Source organism: Mustela erminea, chromosome 6, assembly GCF_009829155.1.
Source record: "Mustela erminea isolate mMusErm1 chromosome 6, mMusErm1.Pri, whole genome shotgun sequence".
NCBI lineage: Eukaryota > Metazoa > Chordata > Mammalia > Carnivora > Mustelidae > Mustela > Mustela erminea.
Window position 1 is genome coordinate 121,605,171 of NC_045619.1, and position 20,803 is coordinate 121,625,973.

At 40.0% G+C, this 20,803-nt stretch overlaps 1 protein-coding gene across 1 annotated transcript in view; it reads right to left on the reverse strand.

Annotated features, from left to right (window-relative positions):
• Positions 1-14,069: 14,069 nt before the first annotated feature.
• Positions 14,070-20,803, reverse strand: part of HACD1 (3-hydroxyacyl-CoA dehydratase 1) — a 31,238-nt gene continuing 24,504 nt past the window's right edge. Inside the window, exon 8 of the mRNA XM_032349530.1 lies at positions 14,070-15,610. The gene's annotated coding sequence lies outside the window, so the exon portion shown is untranslated. The remainder of the gene's footprint in view (positions 15,611-20,803) is intronic.

A 20,803-nucleotide genomic window follows, 5' to 3' on the forward strand; every position in this document is an offset into this window, starting at 1 on the left:
CAGGGTCGTGAGATCAAGCCCCAAGAGGGCTCTGTGCTAGGCGTGGAGTCTGCTTAAGATTCTCTCTCCCTCCCCCCTTTAAGAAAGCCATATAAAATAAGGCAAATCTCTTTTTCAAATAACATCTTCTCAACTGCTTGAAGAGAGCACAATATGCCTTATTGGTCTTCTCTTCCTTCCTGCTTTTTGCCATTGCTCAACTTGACTTGTTGATTTAATTCCAGAACTATGGAATAAACCTGAGCAAATATTTCTACGTTTCAATGAGGTCTAAATGCGTTCAGTAAAGAATGTTAAGTGTACAATGCAGTGAAGGGTTACATCTATTGATATTTATACAACCGTCCTCCAGATCAAGATATAAAATATTTCTAGTACACTAGAGACTCTCACATGCTCTTCCGAGCCAATCCTCCACTCACAACAGTGCCAACCACGATTCCGATAGCTTCCATCATGAGTGGCTCTGTCTGTTCTTGAACTTCATATTAATAGGACCATATTCTATCGATTCTTTTGTGCCTGACTCCTTGAACTCAACTTAATGTCTACAAGCATCATCCACACTTTGGGTAGCACTAATTCAGTCCACGACATTGCAAGGTCAAATTTTATATTCTATGACTTACATCACAACTTTTTCAACCATTCCTGTTAATGAATACAAGGTTGTTTCCAGTCTTACACTCCCATAAACAAAGTTGCTGGAAGCGTTGCCATATGTGTTTTTTTGGTAGACATATATATTCATTTCTCCTGGGTACACTGTCAGGAGCTTTTAGAAATTACTGCCAGTTTTACAAAGAGGTTACCAATCTAAAACTCCTGCCAGCAGTGGACAAAACAGAGAGCCCAGAAATAAACCCACACATAAGTGGTTGATTAATTTTTGACAAAGGGGCCAAGAAAATATAATGGGGGAAGGATAATCTCTTCAAGAAAGGGGGCTGGGAAAACTGGACACCTACATGTAAAATAATGAAACCAGGCACTGTCTTGAACCACACACAAATGAATTAAAGACCTGGACGTAAGACCTGAGAACATAAAACACCTAAAAGAAACGGTGGTAAGCTCCTTGACCTCATAGTTGCAACTGAATTTTTGAATCTGACTCCAAAAGCAGGGGCAACAAAAGTAAAAGTAAACTATTGAGATTGAGATTCTGCACAGCAAACCATCAAGAAAAAGAAAGGACACCCTTCTGAATAGGAGAAAATATCTGTAAACTATTTATCTAATAAAGGGTTAATATCCAAACTATATTAAGAAGGAAACAACTAAATAGGAAAAAATCAAAACCAAATAATCCAATTTAAAAAATGGGCAGAGGGTCTAAATAGATTTTTGCAAAGAAGACATCCAGATGGCCCACAGGCACACAAAAAGCTGTTCAACATCACTCATCATCAGGGAAATGCAAATCAAAATCACAATGAGATACCACCTCACACCTGTCAGAATGGCTAAAGTCGGAAAGACAAAAAATAACAAGTGCTGGCAAGAATGTAGATAAAGAAGAACCCCCATGCTTCGCTGGTGGGAAAGTATACTGGTGCAGACATTGTGAGAAAAAGTATAAAAGTTCCTCAAAAGATTAACAGTAGGACCGCTATATGATGCAGCAATTCCACTTCTGGGTATTTATTCAAATAAAACGGAAACATCAATTTGAAAAGATACATGTTCCCTGGGGTGCATTGCCGCATTATGTACAAATAGTCAAGATATGGAAACAACCCAAGTGTTTATCCAGAGATGAATGGGTAAAGGAGATGTTGTGTGGAAAGGAAGAAAGAAAGAAAGGAAATCACTCTACTATAAAAAAGAAGGAAATCTAGCCATCATACAGTATTTGTCTTTCTCTGTCTGACTTATTTCACTTTTATGTGGAATCTAAAAAACAAATAAAACAAACAAAACACCAAAAACTCACTTAGAGTGGAGAAGGGAGTTGGGGGAAATTGGAAGGGGAGGTGAACCATGAGAGACTATGGACTCTGAAAAACAATCTGAGGGTTTTGAAGGGACGGGGGGTGGGAGGTTGGGGTACCAGGTGGTGGGTATTATAGAGGGCACGGATTGCATGGAGCACGGGGTGTGGTGCAAAAATAATGAATACTGTTATGCTGGAAATAAAAAAAAAATAAAATAAAATTAAATTAAATTAAAAAAAAAAAACTCACAGATAACAGATTGGTGATTATCAGAAGGAAAGGGGTTTGGGGGATGGGTGAAATGGGTGATTGAGGTCACTTGTACGGCAGTGGATGGTAACTAGACTTATTGTGGTAATCATTACGTAGTGTCTACAAATATTGAACTATTATGTAATTATTATGTATATACCTGAACCTAATACAGTTCCAAGTCTATCTCAACACAAAAAAGTGTTTTCAAATGGCCTAAAGAAATGTTTGTGGAGCACACAGTAGTAGTAGAAGCTATGTCATGTTAAATTAATGATTAGAGAGTATAATTCCAATTTCTATTGGTCCATATGACTTAAACTTTATCTGCATTTGTATCCATAGATGTTCAGGAGGAATGTTCATGACCTATCTTATTTGGCCATGATGAAGAAGAAACTAAGACTATGTACTCTAAATCACAAGACAATATAAATTATCATCTGATTAATAATGAGTGACCTTCAGCCAGGTCGCTTTCCCTGTGCTGACATCTGATGTTTCTAAAACTACCTTGGAGGAGGCTTTTGGTACCTAAAAAAAAAAAAAAAAAAAAGGAATCTAACTCAAAAGTGTGAAGTTGCAAAACCCATTATTTTAAGAGCATGATCCTAATATAGGAGCATAAAACCTTACCTTTCCTTTTCTGTGACACAGCTGTCATCTTAGCTTTGACCACGGCTGTTAATTTGGTCTGTGACTACTTCAATTCCAGCTGAGCAAAAGAAACTGTAGTTCATTAAAATCCATTTCTCAATTCAAACAACTGCCAACCATACAAGCTGTCCCAGCAATTAAGGAAATGTAAAGTGATCCCCCACAGAGAGGCACGAAGTCAAGTCAGAAGCTAGGCCAACAAATCATTTTCTCCTTACAGCTTCCCAGAAAAGCTTTGGCAGGGGATGTGACCAGGCCATGAACTAGAATAAATAGATGAAGGTTTGTTTGTATCGTGCCTCTGTATATTCACCATATGAAAGGATTTTTTTTCCCCCCAGACTCCACTAGATTCTGGATTCTGTCCAGATTCCATATACTTCCAATAACTCTGCTACAATCAAGTTATATATTATCAAGAAATCTGGAGAGTGTTAAGAATGATCACAATATTGGGTAGATCAAGTCCACAGTGCTTTACTTCTGAATTCCCTTCATTACAAATGCAAATAACTCTCAAGCAGTTACATAAATTCTACTTCCCAATGCATTCTCGTAACTAAATTGTACATTTCTTTTTACTTGAAGTAATTCTTTTTCTGTCTTTCAGCATAAGGAAATATGAATTCTGCACACGATTTTTGCAGTGTTTATTTTAAAAGTCATTTATTCTATGTTTTCCTGAAAAACAAAATTATTTTATTAAACACTACAAGGCTATCTTCCTGATAGCATTTTTCCATCTTAATTTTAATACCTTTCTAGGTTGTTGCCTTGATTTGTTTTAGAAAAAAAAATGAAAACTTGTTCATTGCTGTGAATAACTCATTTTGAAACCTTGCTTAAACCAGATATTAATAATCAAATACAAAGTTGTGCTCTGTCAAGTCTAACCATCAGAAGCTGCTTGGAATCCATGAAGTCAATACAGAGAAGTACAATCACAGTTGCATGAACCCCAGACAATTTACCAGCAACTCCATCTGTCCCAAACCCCATAATTTCTCATCACTTCTTCCCTTTGTCCTTCCTTACTAACACTTTTTCCTGCCACAGACACACAGATACCTCTACACACTCCTCTGTTCTTTGAGATATTTAAAACAGCCCAATAAGAAAATGTTATATAGAAAATTAGCGGTTGACTTCTTCCTTGATCTTACACCCCATTCCCAATCTCTGAATATCTTTCAGCCACCTACCGTACTGGATTTCCACAAAAACAAACATGCAGACCAATGGAATAAAACACAAAGTCATAAATAGATCCTACTCTATATGGATTTCTATGCTTTCAAATAATAGAGACATCACAAAAGAAAATGCAAAGCTTGTGTCCACCCAAGTACTTGTGTTCTCTAGGGAGGGAGTGTGGGAAACCTATAATCACAAGACACAATGGAGAGGAAAAGGAAAAGAAATTTCAGATAAAACTAATAGACAAAAGATAAATATCTTTACCAGATAAACAGCTCTTTCAGATGTATCAAGAAAACATCATGAATTCCACAGACACAAAAATGTGCATCTTAGGAATCAATATTAAGACAGTTCTGAAGTACCATTGTATGCCCATTAAATTAGTTTCAGAAAACATTTTATAAATGCTGGTGAAGCCAGCATAAAATGGTAATGTTAATAGCACTGAGTATTAGTATAAACTCCTAGAAAATTAACATGATGAAAAACTAGGTTCGGAATTATCAAGACATTCATACCATTGAACTCAGTAATGTAATTGATCAATATATATTCTAAGGAAAGTGTTCAATAGGAACAAAAAGTATCTGCTGACATGTGTTCACCTCAGAATTATTTCTATAATAATGCAATCATATAATTATAAGAAGACGTGGGGCACCTGGATGGCTTAGTCATGAAGCATCTGCCTTCAGCTCAGGTCATGATCCCAGGGTCCTGGGGTCGAGCCCTGCATTGGCTTCCCAGCTCATCAAGAAGCCTGCTTCTCCCTCTCCCACTCCCCCTGCTTGTATTCCCTCTCTCACTGTCACTCTCTTTGTCAAATAAATAAATAAAATCTTTTAAAAAAGAAAAGAGTGTAGCAGAAAAAACATTATCTTCTAGAAGTTGCTCATTGCAGCCTCACTTACAGTGGTGGAAAAGAAAAAGCCTAGAGTCAAATTAACAATGAAAAAGGGTAAATGATGTAAGTAATCAGTTCCATGAAGTATGATATCACTATTTCAAGTGATAATAATAATTGCTATGCATAGATCTAAAAATGATATCGGTAAAAAAATTATGTGATTACTAATATATGAAATTATAGGATGGACTTATGAGCTGTTCCCTCCCAATTTTCTTTGATTTTTTTAAAAACATGTTTTAAAAATCAAAATGGAGACCCTTTATAAAGAGGCCCATAGGAACAGTGAAAGCAAATTTTCCTTTGTGAAATAAAATTCCTCACCAACTTGTTTCCTCCTCCTTCATCATTTGACTGCATGACTAATGGAACACCGGGGAATGTCACTGCCACATCTGGCCCATAAAAAGTCCCACATGCGAATCTGTGTTTCTCTGTGGCTCCACAAACTTGATAGTGAGATAGGCACATGGACCTAGGAGAGCCATATGTGATATGTAGCACAGCCCTGGCTTAGTAGGAACCTGGGTCCCTGAGTCACTGTTGGCAGTGAGTGGCATACGGATCCATTTTTGGCTTGACAGTAAACCGCGGAGACTTTGAATATATCGGTTAGAGTAGCCAACTTTCCTAGCTCCTGACTTCCAGTATGAGGATTTCCAGTTAGTTTTTGCCAGGAATTCGTAGGAAAGTTGAAGTTCAGCCAGGCCAAAATTCCAAGGTAGAACTTTCTAGCTCCTACGCAGATAATCCTGATTCTATTCTCACTCCTTCAGTGAAAACTGTTCCGAGGGAGGACCAAGATGGTGGAGAAGTAGGAGACCTAAATATCATCAGGTCTCAGGAGTTCAGCGGGATAGTTATCAAACCATTCTGAACACCTACAAACTCAACAGGAGAGAGAAGAAAAGAAGAGCAGCAATTCTAGGAACAGAAAAGCGATCACTTTCTGGAAGGTAGGACGTGCAGGGAAGTGAATCTGAGGCAACACATGGGAAGAGAGACCACATGGGGGAGGGGTCAGCTCCTGGCAAGGCAGGGCAGCACAAAATCGGAACTTTTAGGAGTCTGCCCCACTGAGGGACATTGCTCCAGAGGCTCTTCAGGGGGTAGAACCCTCGTGGGCACAGTGTGACCTCAGGTCCCACAGGGTCACAGAAAGACCAGAGGTGTCTGAGTGTGGCAGAGCCCCCAGGTATCAGAGCAGGGAATCCCGCTACAGAGACGGAGCCAAGCAGTGGGCTCACGGTTCAGGGTTACCTTAAACCATGATCCGGGCAGAGTCGGGCCACTGCTCTTCGAACACGGACCCCACAAGCAGATCCAGGGAGACTCACCTTCCTCCTCTAGGAGTGGCAGGAGCGGGCTGCAGGAATTGACTGGGTTTGGAGACTCCAAACGGGGCCGGGCGTAAGATAGAAACGCTTATTCACAGGCCCGGTGAGCTCAGAGTGTGGCCAGAGACTAAGGAGATGGGAGGGATTGACTGCTTTTCTCCAAGAGCGCCCTGAGGAGTGAGGCCCTGAGCTCTCGGCTACTCCGGGTGGAGACCAGGAGGCCGCCATTTGTATTCCCGTCCTCCGGAACTCTACGGAAAGCATTCAGGGAACAAAAGCTCCTGAGAGCAGACCGCGCAGATTACTTAGCCTTTCCCCTGGCAAAGACATTTGAGAATCACAGCAACAGACCCCTCCCCTAGAAGTTCAGCAAGAACATCCAGCCAAGACCAAGTTCTCCAATCAATGAGAACTACAGAGCCAGCAGAAAGCAACACATAGAATTCATGTTTTTTTTCCCTATGATTCTTTGGTCTTTTAAAGTTAAATTTTTTTAATTTTATTTTTTCTTATTCGATTTTTAAAAATTTTTCCTCTTTCCTATTTTAATGTGTTTTAACTAGTTTATCTTATCACTACCTTTTAAAAAATCTTTTTAAATTTTCGTTGTTATAGTCATATTCTATCCCTTTATTGTATTTAACCTTATTTTTGTATACATATAGGTTTTTCCTTTCTTTAAAATTTTGGGACACAGTTTCTTCTAATAGCTCAAAATATACCCTAAATCTAGTACATGGCTTTTTTCTAGTCTCCAGCTTGATCACATTCTTTCCTCTTTTTTTTTTTCTCTTTTCAACCAACTTCTTATCAATGCCTTTTTTAGAATCTTTTAAAATTTTCATGTTTACAGTCATATTCTATCCCTTCATTGTGTTTACCCTTATTTTTTTATATATATAAGTTTTTCTTTCTTTAAAATTTTAGGAAGTAGTTTCTTCTAACAGACCAAAATACACCCAAAATCAAGTGTGTGGCTCTATTCTATTCACCAGTCTAATATATGTACATATATATATATAATAATAATTATTATTATTATTATTATTCCTCTTTTCCTCCTTTCTTGCTCCCTCTCTCAGTTTCAGGTCTCTTCTGATTTGGTTAGTTTATATTTTTCTGGGGTCGTTGTTACCCTTTTAGTATTTTGTTCTCTCATTCACCTATTCTTATCTGGATAAAATGACAAGGCAGAAAAACTCACTACAAAAAAAGAGCAAGAGGCACTATTGGCAGCTAGGAACCTAGTCAATAGAGACATTAGTAATATGTCAGAACCAGAGTTCAGAATGATAATTATCAAAGTGCTAGCTGCGCTCGAAAAAAGCATGGAAGATACTAGAGAATTCCTTTCTGGAGAAATAAAAGTACTAAAATCTAACAGAGTTGAAATTTAAAAACCTATTAATGAGGTGCAATAAAATGGAGGCTCTTACTGCTAGGATAAATGAGGCAGAAGAGAGAATTAGTGATATAGAAGACCAAAAGATGAAGAATAAAGAAGCTGAGCAGAAGAGAAACAAACAACTACATGAGGGGAGAATTTAAGAGATAAGTGATACCATAAGATGAAACAAAATTAGAAAAATTGGGATCCCAGAAGAAGAAGAAAGAGAGGGGCAGAAGACATATGGGAGCAAATTAGAGCAAATAATTTCCCTAATTTGGGGAAAGGAACAAGCATCAAAATCCAGGAGGCACAGAGAACCCCCTCAAAAGCAGTAAAAAGTCCACACCCCATCATCTAAATAGTAAAATATGAGTAATTTGAGAGACAGGGCAGGAGTTGTGTGGGGTAGGGAGGGAAAAAATGAAACAAGATGGGATCGGGAGGGAGACAAGGCTTAGGAGACTCTTTTTTTTTTTTTTTTAAGATTTTATTTATTTATTTGACAGACTGAGATCACAAGCAGGCAAAGAGGCAGGTAGAGAGAGAGAGAGAGGGAGAAGCAGGCTCCCTGTTGAGCAAAGAGCCCAAATTGGGGCTTGATCCCAGAACCCTGGGGTCATGACCTGAGCTGAAGGCAGAGGCTTTAACCCACTGAGCCACCCAGGTGCCCCCATAAGAGACTCTTAATCTCACGAAACAAACTGAGGGTTGCTAGCAGGTGGGAGGGTAGGGATAGGGTGACTGGGTTATGGACATGGGGGAAGTATGTGTTATGGTGAGTGCTGTGAAATGTGTAAGCCTGACGATTCACAGACCTATATCCCTGGGGCAAGTAATACATTATCTGTTAATTAAAAAAAATTTTTTTTTCATCTGTGGTGATTCACAGACCTGTACCCCTGGGGATAAAAATATATGTTTAAAAAAAATTAAAAAATAAAAAATAAAAAATAAAACTTTTTTCAGAAAAAAAAGAAAACTGTTCCATCTTCTCATCTGTCATCACTTTTCTTCCTATTCAGATTTTTTTGACACCTCATCAAAAACCCATAATTTTGGTGTTGAATTAACATGTCAACTTTTGAAAATATCCTTCCCCATATCCTAGGGAAGAAGGAGCATCGGTGGTTGACCACTCTTCAGCCGGGTTTTCTAGCATGAAGTTCAAGCAGAAGGGATATCTGAGAGCTTAAGGCTGTGAGATGCATTCACATGCCAAGGTTTAGTCACTGTGCCTCTTATGGTTCAAAGAGTTTAAATGTCAACGTGATTACCATCTGTCAGTTGGTATGTCAGATGAGAGATTGCTGTCCTTGCTCCAAAGGTTGGGAATTTCTCTAGAGATCTTGTAATTGTAGTTCAAGGCTGCTTACTCTCAGACAGCAGGAGGGCCTTATGGAGTTGGCAAGATGATGTAAGTGCCTTTATTGGGCTCCTGGGTGGCTCAGTCCATTAGCAACTTCCTCTAGTTTTCAGCTCAGGTCATGATCTCAGGGTTGGGAGATCAAGCCCTGCATCTGGTTCCGTGCTGCGCAGGGAGTCTGCTTGGGATTCTCCCTCTCCCCCAGCTCCCTCCCCACACTCACACACATACTCTCTCTTAATCTAAAATTAAAAAAAAAAATCTTTTAAGATGATTTAAGTACCTTTACATTAGAGTAAAAAATAAAAAATGTGAACATTTACACAGGAAAAAAAAAAGTCTTTTAATTTTAAGTCACAAATTGTACCATGAACTTTACCTGATACAAATAAAATAGAAGTATGTAACTTCCAGTCTATAATCAACTTCACAATTCAATTAAACTAATCACAGTTGATGTGTGATTAGAGCTCAAATCTTGTTTATTCTTAACCTACAATACTTGAGATCTTTTGGGGGGGAAAAATATTAACCAGTACTGGAATTAAAAGTAAACTTTTATATAGCAACTTGTCGGCACTGTGCAGCCCTCTCCTCCCTATAAATGCCCGATCTATCATGATGCATCCCTATTGGAGTGACCAGCAAACATTTTTTCTTGGTCTCCCTCATAAGCACAGCTCACCTCTATCTCCATCCTCATCTTCTATCTCCTCTTAGAAGATAGCTTGTATACGAGCCATGCAGAACTCCTCCAAGTTTCCTACCCCAAACTCCTCCAGAACCACATGCTTCTGCCACTTCTGTGAAATCTGCATACCCTGTCCTTCAAGACTCATCTCCAGCCTGGCCTCCTCTGTGGGCTCTCTCCTAGATTAATTGCCCCTCTTCTGCTCACCAAGCACAGGGACACACACTTTTTTTTTTTTTTAAGATTTAATTTTTAAGTGATCTCTATGACCAATGTGGAACTTGAACCCACAACCCCAAGGTCAAGGGTCACTCATGCCACTGACTGAGCCAGTCAGGTGCCCCTTGGCACACACATTTTTTTAATTGCAGTTTTACTTGTCCTTTTTGCTTTTTAAACAAATTGTAAGCCCCTTAAGGGCAGAAACAACTTTTCATCTTTCCGTGCCGTGAGCACAGTGTTGGCATATAGATAGTTGTCTAATAAATTTGTCATATGACTGATTGAATGAGTTCTGTAGCTTAGAACTGTTTTTTTTAAGAATCGTATCAGGGATGCCTGGGTGGCTCAGTCATTTAAGCGTCTGCCTTTGGCTCAGGTAATGATCCCAGGGTCCTGGGATTGAGCCCCATGTCAGGCTCCCTGCTCAGTGGGGAATCTGTTTCTCCTTCTCTTTCTGCCCCTTCCCACTGCTCATGCTTACTCTCTCTCTCTCTCTCTCTCTCTCTCCAATGAATAAATAAAATCTTAACCAACTGAGCCACCCAGGCACCCTTGAATAAATAAAATCTTTAAAAAAAAATGATGCCAAGATAACTTGTTAGGCTAACCCCCACCACAAAGTTTTCTAGTTTGCTAGCATGCAGTCCACTGGCCTGGTCACTTAGGTATTGTAGTGACAAGGCTTTGTTCAGCAGTTAGAACTTAGAAAGAGTTTACCAGGTCTTCCTAATAAGCTGCTTGTCTCCACACATGACATGCTATATCGTAGGTAACTGCCAATAATGGGAGCATGAAGTACACGCTTATGGAATACAGTCTTATGCTGACTGAATTCATTCTTTCATTTATCCAATAAATATTTCAGTGCCGACTCTGTGCCATGCTGTTCTAGGTGTTGGAAATGCAGCAATGAGAGAAAGCAGAAAGACTAGTAAGTCTTCCCTTTTCAAGTTTACATTCTATAGAGGAGACACAGACTATCTAGATATGTGTTTTGCTGAGTGTTTTGAAAAATTAAATTGAAGTGTACTGGGTATAGACTTCTGTGGTGGGAGGAGGGTTGCTGTTTCACAGGGGAGTTGGGGAAGGCTTCTCTGGTAAAGTGACATTATGAGCAAAAACCTGAAGGGAATGGAAGGGTCCGTGGCAAGTGCAAAGGTCCTGAGGCAGAAGCATGGATGGCATTCTCCAAGAACAGCAAGGTGTCAGGTGTGGCTGGAGCCAACAAGCAAAAAATGAGGTAGAAGGTGACTGTGGCTGTGGGGGAGAGGCAAAAGATTATACAAGGCTTCTAGGCTGGAGTTAGAACTTTGGCTCTTACTCTGAGCAAAGTGGGGAGTTACTGGAAGGTTTTGAGAAGCAGAATGACAAGATTTTACTTTTGTTTCTTTTTCAAATTTTTAATTTAAATTCTAGTTAGTTAATTTATATGGTAATATTGGTTTAGGGTATAGAATTTGATTTTGCTTTTGTTTTAGAGATAACTCTGACTGCCATGATAAGAGCAGACTAAAGAAAGCCAGGGTTGCCTTGGAGGAAAGAAGAGATTTGACACAATGATGCCTGCAAAGAGAACATAGTGGCCAGAGCCAGAATGATATCCACAGCAGAGATATGAAATGCTTGTATTCTGGATTTGTTTTGAAGGTCAAGCCAACAAATGGTGAGTTATGAGAGGAAGCAATCCATCAGTGATGACTGCAAAGTGAGAGAAACGGTAGAATAGACCGGCCATCGATGGATATGTAGGATTCCATTAATGTGTATCTTTGGAGGAAATCTAGACAATGTCTTCTGTATTTTCTTTTTTCTGTTTGATGATAAGGTCATATCTATAATGCATATGCTTCCAGATTCTGAGGATTATTTGAGATGTAGCTTTTCCTCCTCTACTGCTCCCTCAGTCACCAGCTTTTCGACAACATCTCGGATCTCTCGTCTGCCTTTTCTTTTCCCCTCCCATTCTTTCAGTTTTGGCTCTCGGGACACATAGCTTGCGAGAAGGCAGCAACAACTTCCGAACTGGTTTCCAGCCTTCGACACTTGACTCTTCCAGTCTCTCCCATGATGAAGAAAGCACAAGTGGAATCGTCCCTGCCATGTTAAAAAAATCTGATGGCCTTTGTCTCCCTGCTGAATAAATAGCACGCCTGTCCTCTGAGCAAGAATCCACACGACATGCTTTTCCAGCCGGGCATTGTCCTACGTGGCCCAGCCCATGCCCCGTGCTTCTGTTGTATATGGTCATCATCTTAGTTGTATTGGTTTGCGCCAAACCCCTCTTCCATACCTGCCCTAGCCCCAAACTCATTTCTAACTGTGAGCACTGGAATGGTTCCAACCCTTTTAATATCCATTATTCCAATAGCTTCAAGCTGCAGCCAGTAAGAACTAATCTTTTCCTCTCCTACATATTCACACCCCTTTGGGCCCCTGCTTAGCACTCTGTATGGGTGATTTATGCGTTGTTTCTCTATCTCCTTTTGGACAGTGGCCAACTGTGTGAGAATGCGGAGTTCATTTTATGAACCACATCACTCCAGTTCTCCGCCAAGCACTGCTCAGAATAGATCCACAATAAATATCCATAGTAGGTTTAAATAGCAAATTGCTACCGCAATGAGAACAGTCCTAATATTAAGAAAAGATTTGCAGAATTTTTGGCTGGTCCCCACCCACACATAAGCGCTACACACAATTATTCTGCAAATGCATTTTCTTTTATAGGGTCTTAGTTATTATCATAGTCTGTTTAGAACAAAACCACCAATGCAATATAAGTATTTGAAAGGTCATATTCAGGAGCCTCAATAAATGTAAGCCTCGCTGGAGTGATATTGAGAAAACATTGTAAAATAAATGAGATGTTTTGTTCCTCCAAGGCCAAGTAGGTTTTCATTTTTGTGCGCCAATAAAAAAAATATTGATTTTTCTTTTTCTTTGCTGAAAAAAGTCTTTAAAACACACTAGGTGACCTGCTTATGTGTTGCAGAAAGCCGGATGTCTAAGGGCACCGCAACAGAGTATTAGCGTGGTGTATCTCATAACTTAAGGATATATTATGGGAAAAGTGATGAACGTTGTGATTTGGCAACTTGAGGTCCATGGGTTCCGGTCGGCACTGTATCCGGGGTGCCTCTGGCAACCACTTCAATGCTGCTTCTTTACATTACTGCTTTGAATGCCTTTTCTACAAGTTCGCTGCCCAGAGCTGCAACTCCTTCCTGGGTATTAATGCTATTAATAAAAAATATATTTTTCTTCACCGGATTATACATTCCTCGAAGGTTATTTTATCCAAAGTTATTGTTGTTTATGTGTTTTCTCCACTAGACTTGAAGTTCCTGGAGGGCAGGAACTGTCCTCTATTTCAATTCCACCTGCTTTCACCATAGAACTGTGCGCCTAGCATTCACTCAAGCAATGTTAAATTCACCTCGTCCCCTGGCTACCATTCTGTTTGACTTCCTTTCTTTGTTAGAGGTCACTAAACCTATCCCTCATTGAGAGGCTTCTATTACTTGTAATAAAGGTTCAGAGGCAGTAACATAAAGCCAGAATAATAAGAGTTGGAACAGTCCAGGTGGAAGGTTCCCAAGACTACTGGCTACTGTGTATGGTTGTTCAGGATGTACACTGCACCACTCTAGGGACTGATTCACACTGTCATCCCTGGGAATGGAGCCTGCTGGGCTAGTGCACCGTACGAAGGCATGGTTGTATTCAGCAGCCCTGTGGCTGCTCCCTGCTGGTAGAGATCAATGTTCCTTTTTCCTACTGCCCCCCCGATCCTGGGAAGTTCTAATGTCCATCACATTTCCAGACCCACCACCACAGCTGCATTCCTGTAACAGCATGCTTACTAGAAGAGTCACCTGTCACTTCTTCTACTCATATTCCATGCTAGAACTCAGTCAGAGAGCAATGCTTAGCTATAAGGGAGCCTAGAAACTCTCTTTATGTTCAGTGCCCTATTGTAACTCAAGGGTTCAATGACTATTAAAAAAAAAAAAAAGTGCAGAGCAGATCTGGGGGACAACTAGAAATCTCTATTACAAGCCAGAATGCTAGCTTTCATTTTGTCCCTTGCATTCCTATTTCTGTTACCTTTTCTTTTTTTTTTTTTTTCCTGTTACCTTTTTACAACTATCACTTCTCCTTGATTCCTAAAAACCAGGAATAGTTTCTGTGTTGCTTAAATTTCTGTAAACTATCTGGGACTGATGACGGTTTTGTTTCTTTCTTCTACCCCCCTCTTCTCTCCTTGCCTCCCCCTTATTCTGCTAACCAGGACTTCCAGAACAAGACTGAACTGAAAATGTAATAATAAACACACTTGTCTTGTTATAAGAAGGGGAAAAAATCACTAGATCATCCTTTAGTATGATTGTCTGGTGTAGGCTCTTTGTAGAAACTAGTTATAGGATTAAGGAAATCCCTTTTATTCTTAGTTGGAAGGACAGGGCATCTACAAGCAAGAATTTTTGAAAGAATACTTTTGAGACCTACAGCACCACCTTCCTACCCTCCCTGAGACTTCAGGTGCTTAGGGATTCACTATTCTCTTGCTTTCAATCATGACAGTGTAGCGATGTTCTATCTTCCCCATCCATAACAATGCTCACATTGTTTCATTCATTCATATAGTGTCTGCTTTATTTTAGAGAGTATTTTAGAAGATATATAAGCACCAAACACTAAACTGGCAAAATAGAAATAGACAGCAATGAACTGCATGGAAAATACAGCAAGTGTAAAAAATCCTCATTAAGGCATAGTTAACATGTAAATTTATGCAACTCATATCCTACAGTATTTCTAAATTTGACCTGCAATTTTTTTCTGATATTCCTTATACGTTTTGCATTGAGTATAAAAAACAATCATATCAATTTCTCACAGGAACTAAAGATTTCCTAACACTAGAATTTGAAAACATTTTAATGCTCTTCAAATATTATTTGGCTATTATGCACGAACTCTGAAAGAAATGCAGCAGCGGACTGCCGGCGACTGTTGGAGTTTCCCTTGAGGTGAGCAGAGGGCGTTATTCCAAAGCAAAACTCACTAAACCCAACTTTGCAAGCTGCCCAGACATTCTGTGTTAAGTAAGCTGTGACTGCCATTCCTTCTTCATCCTTGGGCGGGGGTGGGGGGCATTCACGTGGGTTTTGGAGTTATGATCTTCTACCAAGGAATCTGGTAAGTCTCCCAGCTAGGAATTTTTTTTTTTTAATATGAATTGTGCAGTGGATGTTTTAGTTAGAATTAATTTCAGGCAAAGTCTCATTCCTGTGACTGACGAAAGATGAACATAAATTTGTCCCTCTCTCCATGGAGAGGCGAGTTTATTTCCCCTTCCTGTGAGTCTCGCCTGGCTCTGGGTCTGCCTGAACAACAGGTGTGGGACCGGGGCTGGGTCTCACTTTACGGGGACAGCCTCCCTCCCCTTCCTTCCTCTGGGGACACAGTCGCTCAGAACCCATCTACCTTGAAGAAGCCGAGCCACAGACAAAATCCGAGCAGAGGAAAGCTAGCAGAGCCACAGCTCAGCTCCCAGAAGGCAGCGTCAAATCTCAGTCACATTTGTGAGTCCTTGGGGATGGTCTAGCCCAGTTGAGTCCCCAGCTGGTTGTAGCCTTAACCAGCATCACATGGAGCAAAAATAAATAAATAAATAGATAAATAAATAAATAAATAAATAAGCAAGCTGCCCAGCTGAGCCCAGGCAACCCAGAGGATGTGAGAGATTCACAGACCTGTTGTATTGAGATACAAAATTTTGGTGTGGTTTCTTCACTCAGTTACATGTATCATAAAAATACTTGTCACTCACACATTTCAGTTCGCGCGGCACACAGCCCCTTGTCTGCCGCGGCCGCTCCAAAGAATCTCTTCTGGTAAAGTTCCTCATTTAACAAAGCACTGGGAATAGTAACGGGCAACTTCCCATGCTCACCTTTCTGAAGTTCCTGCTGCCCTGGAGTCAAGAGGTTTCCTTGAAAGAGCCGCCGGATAATACTTGCACATGCTTCAAAGATGAGGAAGTCTAAAATGGTCACCAGTGGGTGACAATTCTATTGTCTTCTATTTTTTCCCACACCTGGCCACTTCCGCAGCCACCTCAGTCCCCAACAGGTAAAAACTATCCTTATTTTCTGGATATTTCTGTATATACACACAAATATATGGTTCCCCCCCCTTCCCACTTTTTATTTATTTTTAAGTAGGCACCACACTAGTGTGGATCCCACCACGGGGCTTGTACCCAGGACCCTGAGATCAAGACCTGAGCCATGACCAAGAGTCACACGTTCAACCCACTGAGCCACCCGGGCACCACACCTCTTCCCACCTTTTTTTTTTTTTTTTTGAACTTTTTAAAAGAATTTAAACTCAGTTAACATCTCGTGTATTCTTAGTCTCAGAGGTAGAGTTCAGTGATTCATCACTTGTATGGAAACCCAGGGCTCGTCGCATCACATGTCTTCCTTGATGCCCCAAATCCACTTTTTAAACATGCCTCTTATACACACTATTCCACTCCTTGCTTTTTTTCCCATGAACAATTTATCTTGGAGGTTTTTCTATGTAGAGAATTCAATTTTAAAATCATATTCCTTGGGACGCCTGGGTGGCTCATGGGTTAAAACCTCTGCCTTCGGCTCAGGTCATGGTCCCAGGGTCCTGGGATCGAGTCCCGCATCGGGCTCTCTGCTCAGCGGGGAGCCTGCTTCCTCCTCTCTCTGCCTGCCTCTCTGCCTACTTGTGATCTCTCTCTGTCAAATAAATAAATAAAAATCTTAAAAAAATAAATAAATAAATAAAATCATATTCCTTAAAAACAAAAATCTACCATATTGTTGACTCTGGATAAAAATGCTGTTTGTTCGACTAAGGGATTTCTACACAGCCCACAGAAAGGTAAGAAATTCTACATGAATTCTAGAATTCATATGAATTCTAGATTTATGAATTCTAGATTCATAAATGGCCAAACATGCCATTTCTAATTGAGGCCTGGCCCTACAGGAAGGAAAAAAAGTAATCAACAAGTAGGTCGTAAATGGATTTTCCCTATCTTCCCTTGTAGTGTAAGTTCCTGGGAATTACTTCTGATTGTAATATAAGTGCTGATGTTAGGATTTTGAAGGTGATGGACTCCATTTCAAAGATCCATCTCGAATGAACAGTTGGCCAGCTGTAGCCCTGGCCAGGGGACTGGGCTGCCCCGGCCAGGGGACTGGGCTGCCCCAGCCAGGGAATTCCCCTTTTAGAAAGCCCTGGGTGGTCTAGATAACTGACCACTTGAGTGACCCTGCTTCTCCCTTCCTGCCCTTTAAATCCTACACTTCAACTTACTGATAAAGAGCGAGTCCTCAAAGCCCTAGGCCCTCCACCCTGGGACCCCATGAAGACAGAACCCCATGGTCTCTTTCTCTCTCTCTCTCTGTGACCTCACTGTGTGGCCGTTGGACCTGCCATATACCCTCCAGGACCTGTGACTAGCGAAACTTGTTTTTTCAAAAGTCCCTGATGGTTGTTGCTGGGGGCATCCTGCAACCCTGACAAGAACAGCAAGGCCTGGGTCAGCCACAACATGGGCCCTGGTGGGGGAACATGCATGTGGGGAAGGTTGGGGGGGAGAGGCACGCACCATGAGCAGCCAGGGTCCTGGTGAGTGTCCCAGGGTCTCCAGCCAAAGGCATCACAACCAATAGGCTGAGACACAAAACACACCCCCACCAAATATTTGTTTTAGAATGAAAATAGATTCATGCTTCTATTTGAAGAGACATGGAGACAAACGGAGAGTCAAGAACAGGAACTTAGATGTGCAAATCCCCTGGGTGTGTGACAAGTGCAAGACACTTCCCTTGTCCCCTAATAGTATTGTATATTCAAGTAACCTTGAAATGAAAAGTCCCCTGACATATGCCACAGGCAGCATTCTACTCTGGTGAGAGGAAGACAGGTCTTGCTCGGTGAATGCTGTTAGAATAATGTGAAATTCAGGCAGGTAAGAATAACATTAGATTCCTACCCTACACCACAACACTCAACATTTCCAATGAAAACAAAGTTAACACAAGCCAGGAAAGAATAAGAAAGGAAAATGTACTTAAGATTTTGAGGTGTCTAGGTCTTTTTAATCAAAACGTAAAATCGGAGGAAAAGGCTAGCAGGTTTTTTGCATAAAAATTTAGATCTCCCGTAAAGCAAAAGCCATCATAAACAATGCTAACCAGAAACACTCAAAGGAAAGCAGCGTGTATGCTAAAGGAAGAACACTGATGACTCATGTATACACCGACACATCAGGGGAAATGACTAACAATTCCACGGGATGGGGGCAAACAACACAGAAATGCAATTCGCAGGGAAAAAAATACAAACAACCGTTAAACATATGAAAATATGTGCAATTTTAATATGCAGGTGCACATGAATTGGCAAAAAATGAAGATTCGCATTAGAGCATGAAAGAATGTGAGGTTACAGGGGCTCTCCTACCTTGCAGTTGGGATTGAATTGATAACAGCTTTTAGGGAACACAATTTAGCAGCATGTACCAGAATTTAAAGTGAGTGTTCCCCCTAACCTAACAATTTTACACCTGGGAGACTCTTATGTGTACATATGTACACAAAGTTGCAATGTTCTTGGGCCTGTTGCTTAACCTGAGACTAATCCTTTATTGGTAAAATGTTTATTAAAATAGTGTGTACCCCATTTGCTTGTTTTTTTAATATATATTTGATATATATTTATATCAAACTTGTACTCCTAGGATCGTCCAAATGATGTCTTATTGTAAAATATACACACACACAAATACACACTCATACTTCTGGATTGTGTTTACTAATATTCTAATTTTTTTGTCTATGTTCACAAGGAAGATTGATCTGCAATATTTTTGCATTACATATTTTTTATTAACATATAATGTATTATTTGCCCCAGGGGTAGAGGTCTGTGAATCGTCAGGCTTACGTACTTTTCACTGCACTCACCATAGCCTATACCCTCCCCAATGTCCATAATCCAACCACCCTCTCCCTACCCACTGCCCCTCAGCAACCTCAGTTTGTGTTGTGAGATTAAGAGTCTCTTATGGTTTGTCTCCCTCCCGATCGGTTGTTATTTTTAAGTGAGGTAAATTAGCCCATGGTCTGGTACAAAATAAATTTCAATGACTGTTATATACGGATATTACTATTACCATCATTACCATTTAATTATGATAGTTATGTTTGTGTACTTATAATTATAAATTATAAACAAAATGCACATCAGTGGAGAAATACATAGGATGAAAAGCATGCATATATATGTACATACAACTCTCTAAAATGTGCAAACAGAATTATACAAAATATACAGATTATTTGCATTTATTTAACAATCTGTGTGCAGACACACATGTGCATGTGGGGGAAGGGTGTAATGGGGAAGAGTGAGTCTGTTTTATAAAGGTCTAAAAAGGTACCCAGCTGTTATTAATGCCCAAAGTATTGGAACAAGGGGAAAAGTGAAGATAAATTTATATTTTACCATGCATCATTCTGTAGTGATTGAATTTGACATTTCTGAGCAGCCAGGGTAAGCTGGCATGGTCTCTCCAAGACCAGTGAACTTGACTCATCTAAAACCATAACAATTGGACCATATGACTTCATTTATAACAAATTTGATCTAGTTTTTCAGATTTGAAATGACAGAAGTTAATTTATAATCTAGATTTTGCACACCATTTAGGATGGCAAAGATTTACATCTAATTTCTTTAAATGGGTTCTGAAGATGAGCTTAAGTTTTTTGGAAAATCATCTTATTGCTAACAATGGCAGATTAATGAGGCATTTCAGAATAAAATTATTTCATTATATTCTGATTAAGGAATTCTTCATTTGAGAAACCTATAAAACTTTTATATTCTTAAGGCAATACCATACATACAAATTGTTAATAAATGCTGACATAATGGAATTCTTTAAAAGGCTCTCCTGTTGTAGAGATAGTGGCCCCACGCCCTCAGCCCTGGGTCTCCTGTTGGTGGATCAGAGTCTCCCTCCTCCTTCCCTGGGGGGCAAGGCTGGCTGAACAAATCTCACCACAGCTTCTACCTTATTTTAAATACTCATGATCTTAAGACATGCCCATGAGGATATCATATATATTCTAACAAAGATCAATTTATAGGTAGCTCCTTTCCACCTTTCTATTAAATGAAACAATGCTCTTCTGTTTCCAACTCAGATAAGAAAATTCATTAAATATAAGTCATCTTTCAAATCGGTAAAAAAAGAAAAATATATGGGAAAGAAAAATTTTTAAGATTTTGTTTATTTATTTGAGAAAGAGAGAGAGAGTACAAGCAGGGGAAGCACAGGCAGAGGGAGAAGCAGGCTCCCTGCTGAGCAGGGAGCCCAACACCAACATGGAGCTCCATCCCAGGACCTTGAGATGATGACCTGAGCTGAAGGCAGATGCTTACCTGATTGAGCCACCCAGGTGCCTCAGGAAAAGAAAATTTAACCAAAACAATTCTGTCAGTGATATTAAACTCTACTCAAGAAACAAGAGGGTTTGGTACAACTGCAGAAATTTCACCTGGCACAATACTGTTACAAAACCATTAAAAGCGAACTGTCATTTGCACCAACCCTTATCATTTATATTTGCCAGACTCTGCTACAGTTACAGATGCTCTCTCATTTGCAACTCAGACTATTTCTACCCTCTTTACAGAGGACTCTGAAGCTTAGCAAAACCACTGACTGGAGCTGATGAGACAGAACTTTAAAATGTCGATCATCAGACCCTAATAACAATATCCTAAAG